This window comes from Gavialis gangeticus, unplaced genomic scaffold, assembly GCF_001723915.1.
Source record: "Gavialis gangeticus isolate Ggan-Ray unplaced genomic scaffold, GavGan_comp1, whole genome shotgun sequence".
Classification (NCBI taxonomy): Eukaryota; Metazoa; Chordata; order Crocodylia; family Gavialidae; genus Gavialis; species Gavialis gangeticus.
The window spans coordinates 438,230-444,455 of record NW_017728992.1 but is presented as its reverse complement, the minus strand read 5'-3'; the positions used below and the strand labels follow the sequence as shown (position 1 = coordinate 444,455).

The window sequence follows — 6,226 nt, the reverse complement described above, 5'->3', positions numbered from 1 at the left end:
GCTTCCCCATTTCAATTAACAGCAGTTTCTTCACTACTACCTCCCCTCCTGCCCGCACCCTGAATGCCTGACATTGTACTGAACACAGCGCTGGACACTCTGAAACAGTGTATGAATTCAGGCTTCCCTGGTGTCCCCTGCCACCTGAAGGGCAGGCCTAGACACAAAACAGACACAGACCAGGCTCCATTACTCCTCTCCCTCCCCACCCCGGAGTGCCAGAGCAAGTTTGCACAGTGTCTGGACAGGAAGCCCCCTTTCTACCACTTCTTTCCCTACCACCTCCCACTCCACATGCCTGACATTGGACTGAATGCAGTGCTGGACACTCTGAAATGGTCTGCGAATTCAGTCTTCCCTGATGTCCCTTGCAAGCTGAAGGTTAGGGCTGGCCAAGCCAGCCTTTCAGTCTTCCCTAACACAGCATCACGCTTACTTTCCGCTGATCCCTGGCATCCCACTATCATCCACCCCATCTTTCTCTGTACAGGCTCATCACTGCAAGCATGAAAGGTCGATTTGCCCAGCAGCAAATAATTTTTAGTAGTGTTGAAATTATGGTCTCCCCAGGACAGCCTCTCATTTCCCCAAGTCATGGATGGCTGTTTTAAGCAACAGAAGGGGTGCAGCCTGCCAAGGCTTGCCAGGAAAACAATGCCAGTAAACCATTCAAAAGCTGTCACTCACTGCCTGCCTGTACCCTGGCAGCCACCCACCCCCCGGGCACAGGTGGGGGGTTCCATTCCACAATTTACCCCCAAGCACATGGTATAGTCAACTTCTTGTATTCTCTGCACCCAAAATGGCATTATCCACCCCCTCCCACATTGTAAAAAAGCTGATCACCCTGTGGAAACTGCTTGTACAGGACTTGTGCTGCTTGCATATCTAATGGAAATGTTTTTCCATCAAAGTCAAGTCTAACACGGTGGTATTTTCTCACCTGCAGTGATTAGCCACCATTTTCACCTATCCCCAGTGCAATAGTTTTGTAAGTATGTTTCTGAATGTCAGCGGCTAGACTCTCAAAGAGAAAAACTGCCACAAATGTCTAGACATTGCACAAATCACACATTGTTATTATGCATGTCTTCATAACAGGTTCACAGGTCTTAGGTCTTTGGACATGCACCAGAACAGGTCCTAGCAGGCTGTACTGCAAACATCACTGTCTCATCTGCTCTGCTAGCACACTTACTGTTGGCAATGGAGGGGAACCAAGAAAAAGCAAAATTTTCAAGACATGCTGGGTTCTTCACAAGGCTGGGGACCAAACTGGGCTTATGAAAAAGTTGAGGCACCCATTGATATTTGGGGTGAAAGGAAGGTGCACACAACTCAAAAACCAAAGAAATAAGCCAGTGTACGTGGCTATTATGGAACAATTAATGGAACATGGCTGTCAGGACTGGGAACAGTACTGCAGTAAGATCAAGTCCTTAAATAGTGCCTACCATCATGTTAAGGACAATAACTCTCATTTGGGCACCTCACAGAAAATGATTCCATTCTATGACAAGCTGTCTACCATCCTTAAAAGAGATGTTTCAGAGGTTTGCCTGCCTGAGTTTGGGACAACAGATTTCATGGCTGAGGAGCCTGAAAACATATCCACATCTCCCCACCACCACAGTATGTCAGCAGGCACTTTGGATGATCAGCAGCAGGGGACCAGAAATGACTATTCTGTTCATGATGACAAATATGACTCTGACGGCACCAATATTCTGTCGCAGAAGTCTTCAGGTTCCCAAGAGAGTTCTGTGCTGCAAACCCCACAAGACTCACAAACAGTGACTCGTAAGTTATAGCATTGGTATTAGACATTGGGCTAAAATATTACTGCCTCTCGCATCCTTAGTCTACTGGGGTTGGGGAGATTAGTCCCCTTCACCAAATCCAAGCTACTCCCTGCTGGTGTTTTTCCCGACACAGGTACAGTGCAGTGAGGATGCATTGAGACTGGTCAGAATATTTTGGGGGCAGCATTCATAATATGGTTGGGTGGTAGTGGGGTTTCATTTGTAATTTTTGCAGAGAGTGTGTGCTGTTAAAATATTTTAAAATAGAGTCTTCTTAAAATGTTTAAAAGTAGCAGAACACCTCATGAGAGCTTTCATTTTCTCTTTGCCACAGCTACCCCTACCACTGCAGCTGTGGTTCCTAGATCATCAAGAGCAGTTGGTAATGAGCAGCATCAACAGAATTATGAAACAACTGAAAGAACAACTAAGGAATATATTCTTTAGTTAATGGCAGAAGCATCTGAAAACATATCTATGGCCAGTGAACAAATGGCAGGCGACATTAATGATATATTTAATAGGCTAGTGAGGAGGAAGGAAGCCAATTTCAATTTTATGGAGGGCAGGACTAATCACATCTTAGAAACTATTCAGCATTTCAGTAAGAATGCTAATTGTAGAGGGTGTTTGGAGGCAAGGTGCCCAATTCTTCACCTGCCACAAAGTGCATCTTAACAGAAGGAAAAAAATAAGATTGTATAGGGAAAATAATTCAACTGAATCATTAATGACAATGTAGAAAGTACTTACGAATTCTTAATAGTGTTACTGCTTTTATAAAATAGCTTTTTACAAAAGTATGATAAAAAGTAGTCATTTCACTATTTTCTTTAGTGTGTGTGTGTGTCACTTTGTACTAACCTTTTGAGAGGAAACTTAATAGAAGATTTCTGGTTTTAAGAACAGTTAATTTATATGTAGGAGCGCATACAATGAGTGGATGATTCAGAGAGTTACAAGACAGGCTAAAGATTATAATTTCTGGAAAATATCAACCTCTGCCTTGTGAATGTTTTACTGGTCTAAAAAGGGTTCATTTAGATTTGAAGAGGGTTTGTGCAGAAGAGTTTGTGCAGAGTTAATAAAATAATAAAAGCGATACTGTAATTATTTTCTATTATGTTTAAATATATTTAATATTAGTGTATCTTGTGTATAATTCTATATTTAATAAGTTAGCTGAAATATTTTGTTTCCGGAGTGAGAGTAAGAAAAACATTATAAACTGTTATGCCATGTTTGCCTACCATCATATAATTTCTTTCTAGCCTGGAAAGGATCAATGCACATTAGGGATGGAAAGAACAACTAGGAGTCAAAAAGATTAACGATAATAGGAGAAATTATGGATTTTCCCCTTCTTGTATTTCAGTGACTTTTTAAATATATATATATATTTCTTTTAGCTTGCAAAGGCTTAATAATCCTTAATAATTAGTAAATCCACCCCCCACACCATTATATTCAAAGTCACTGCTATAAAACTGGTCACTCCCTCTTTCTGATATGATTTACTCCTTCTTCCATTGTGTTGGGGTAGAATTTTCCAATTTTTCTACTCTTGGACTGGGATTTGGATACAACTCCTCATCTATGCCACTTTTGTCTCTTCCCTACCCTTCAGAAGCCTGTGATCAATAGCCTTTTCATGCCAAGTATTTTTGACAAACAATGGAGTATTAGAGAAAATGATTTCTAAACTAAATTCCTTGTTTATGGTTTTATCTAACCTTGTATGCCACTGCAGGCTGTTAGGTCAGCTTTTCAAGCTACAGATAAAGAACAGGCCCAATTTATTCTTTCAAGAAGCTAACCATTCTTCGGGAGCCAACCTTATTGCATTTTTCTTCTACAGCAGTGGGGGGCCAACCTTTTTGTCAGGTGTGCCAAATTAGCCCCGCACCCTCCCCAAGTGCAAATCCCCTTCTCCTGCCCTGTCTGCTGCTCTGGTTCCTGCTTGCAGCCCTGTTCTCCCTGCTCTGTCTGCTGCTCTGCCTTCTGCTTCTTTCCCTACCTGTTACTGTGCTGCCTCCCCCCTCACTCATCCGCCATGTGCCACACACAGAAACTTCCCACACCACTTGTGGCACCTGGGCCACAGGTTGGCCATCCCTGTTCCTGAGTGTGCACCCACCCCAGACAGTCACTATTTCAAGGAGAAGCCCTTTCTTTTAAAAATTCTACCTTCCCTATGTGTGCCTGGGCCCTGGTCTTTGTAAATGGTCCAATTATCTTCTCCTTCAGATGGTGTTTTATCCACTCAGTCAGCCAGTCATTCAAGGAAAACGCCCTGTAATAGTTATTTCATCACATAGCAGTTCAGCTCATCCTGCCTTAAAGATTTGAAATCTCACACTCTTACAATTGTGGGGGAAAACACTGAAATTGCTTGCTGCTGTGCACACTTAAACCTACTCTCTGCTGATTCTAAGCAGGGATTTAAACAAAGTTCTCCAACCTTGAATATCCTGTGCACCATACTACAAAGATCCCTTTCCTCACAACATACTTTCACTTTAAATTACTTCATTACCATGCCAGAAAGAGAGACTCAGTCTTCCATCAGGTGCTTAGGATGGTCACCTGAGAGGCAAGATACCCGGGGTCCAGTCTCTACTAGTGAGCATTTACACTCTTAGAAAGAGTTTATCTGTGCAATTAGGGCATACTTTTGGCAGGAGTGGAAGTGCTCTAAATCTCATGAGTACTGAAAATCGATCCCCAGCACCAACCCTTCAAAAAAGAATGCAACCCTGAATTTTTTTCCCCAAACAATTAATTAAACTGAATTCACTAGCTTGGAGGCAACCTGAAATAAGATTTTTCAGCAATTTTACCATTTGCTTAAAAAAAACCTTCCATTTCCACTAAACAGGATGCCAAGACAGAACCCTTTCATAGATAAGATTATCCTCTACTGTGGTGCAGTGTGGAGGGGTGCCCTTCAGTGCAAGAGACTGCTGCATTTCCACCACCTGGGTGTCATCCAGGAGTCTCCCATGTTGCTGAAGGACAGCTGAAGTGGACAGGGCTATAAGATATGGAACAGAAGTGGCAATGCATACTAAAACATCCCTTCTACATCTCACCATTATTTGTAGTACTGACTAGAACATCAGTAGCATCAGGTTCCAGTGAGTTAGTTGTTCTACAAAACTTTTGTAGCAAAAATGAGCCCTTGCCCCTAAAAAGTTCATAATCTGATGGTTCCTTTACCAAGCAATGCATTCCACTCCAAGGGCCGTTATTGCAACCTCACTCAGGCTACACAGCTATGACTCAGCCTCTTCCTTCATCCCTTTCATCCCTGATGGTAACTGTGGCCTGAGCTTTGCTCTTATTTTGTAGTGCGTACAGTTGCTTCCCACACTGCTTGAAGCATTGCAAAAAGGGACCCCAAGCGCCTTTTCTCTGTCCCCTTGATTACACTGGTTGTTATGGTACATGAGCATTTGGAGTGGTTATTTTTTTTAAGATTCTTCACTAAATGACTACGTATAAATGCAGGGAACTGGATTCAATGGCCTGAAAAACCCCTTCTAACCCTGTGTTCCTGTGCTCCCTACCACATGGAACTGAATGTTTTACTTATGTGAAAAGAAGAAATGCAGCTACTGTGGAGGATACTACAGCCTAAATGCCTTTCCCTACTAATAGCCTCTACATGCCATCTATTTATGGCACCATATAGCTGAGGGGGAACATGCTGCTGTGGACTTGGCAGGGCACTGTGGAAAATGAGGCTTTTTATATAAGATCTTGTAATAAATACCAGGTTTCATTTTTTAGCTTGCTATAGTCTTCCATTTAGAAGGGCTTTGTTCTCAAGTTTGTTTCACTTGAGCTCTTGAGAAAGAAACCAAATGCTACATAAGGTATAATAGTTATACATTTACTGCCTGGGGTGGATTTTTTGTCCATTCACTGTTTAGGGAGGAACAGATGTCTCACTTATGCCAAGACAGACAACCATACTGATCCGAAATGCTACATTTCAATCAGGCATACCACCTTGCTGCAGGGCAGGCCAAGTGAAAGGCATGAAGGAGATCTCATCCACTGACACAGTAATTTTTGATTCCTTCTGCTATAATATATTCACTGTTTATCAGTACATTTAAACACACATTTTTAGCAAAACAAGCCAATCAGATAAAACAATTTGCCAGTACTTTGCCGTAAGTCTGGCTTTCTAATGTTAACTGCTGCCTGAGTATCCTGGGGCACCAGCAGATGTTAGGTCTGATACAAGGTTGGGGTTTTTTTTACACTAATTCAATGTCCAAAAAATGCAGGTTTTATTGTGTAAAGTGCACAGCTTCACTACATTTAAGAAGTATGCCTGGATTCTAAAACCTACAAAAACATATAAGTTCCACCAATTCATTCTCTCCCTCTCTCAAGTCTTCAGGCTACTTCTA

General features: G+C 42.1%; 1 long non-coding RNA gene across 1 annotated transcript in view; it reads right to left on the bottom strand.

The window, feature by feature from the left end:
* Nucleotides 1-4,319, bottom strand: part of LOC109299204 — a 21,145-nt gene extending 16,826 nt beyond the window's left edge. Inside the window, exons 1-2 of the long non-coding RNA XR_002097792.1 lie at nt 4,308-4,319; nt 3,390-3,391 (exon numbers count right to left, since the gene is read on the bottom strand). This is a non-coding gene — a long non-coding RNA (uncharacterized LOC109299204). The remainder of the gene's footprint in view (nt 1-3,389; nt 3,392-4,307) is intronic.
* Nucleotides 4,320-6,226: the final 1,907 nt, after the last annotated feature.